Genomic DNA, 895 nt, shown 5'->3' with positions numbered 1-895 from the left:
CACTCTACAACTCGCCATAAAGGCCAATGGCCTTTATAAAATTTAAAATTCTGCTGGGAACAACGACGGCTGCAATTTCTTGCATTTATAATATTTCCTTCGGATCTCTCCAAAGTCTAGACATTCTGTTAAAATGTGTCTAATGGTAAAATCTGTGTCGCATCCGACACAGAACAGCTTATTTGAATAAGGATTTAAAAAACAACGTGTATTAGAAGCAGGTAGACAAAGGGGGAAAAAAGAATAGAGAGAGAGACAGAGAGAGAGAGAGAGGGGGGGCGGAGAGGGAGAGAGAGAGGAGGAGGAGAGAGAGAGGAGGGGGCGGAGAGGGAGAGAGAGAGGAGGAGAGAGAGAGAGAGGAGGAGAGAGAGAGAGATAGAGAGGGAGAGAGAGAGGGGGGTAGAGACAGACAGACAGACAGACAGACAGACAGACAGACAGACAGACAGACAGACAGACAGACACAGAGTCAGAATGAGAGATATATAGATCCATAATTCCCTTGTCTAGAGAGCAAAAAGTCTCTAACAAGATTACTATCACAGCACGTGTGGTTTTATCCTGGCCTACCATATTTGCTCACACATCTGCTGTCTGAGGCCATATTTGTTCCTTCCTAATTATGTGTGTGAGTTGGGCTGTTCGTTAGTAGTCTAATAAGTAGTTCTTTCTCTTTTTTTCTCTGTCTATCTTCCACTGTGTCTGTCCTTCTCTCCCTCTGTCTCCCTCTCTCCTTTTCTTTTTCTTTGTTTGTCTGTCTGTCTGTCTCGTTCTCTGTCTCAGCCTCTATATTTCTCTCTCTATTTCAGTACAATATAATATACACACATAATTATATGACAATGTGTTTATATACTAAATATAAAATATGTATAAAATATTTGTCTATATCATG

This window comes from Aplysia californica, unplaced genomic scaffold (assembly GCF_000002075.1).
Source record: "Aplysia californica isolate F4 #8 unplaced genomic scaffold, AplCal3.0 scaffold00077, whole genome shotgun sequence".
NCBI classification, from domain to species: Eukaryota; Metazoa; Mollusca; class Gastropoda; order Aplysiida; family Aplysiidae; genus Aplysia; species Aplysia californica.
Note: the sequence above shows the minus strand (reverse complement) of the source record.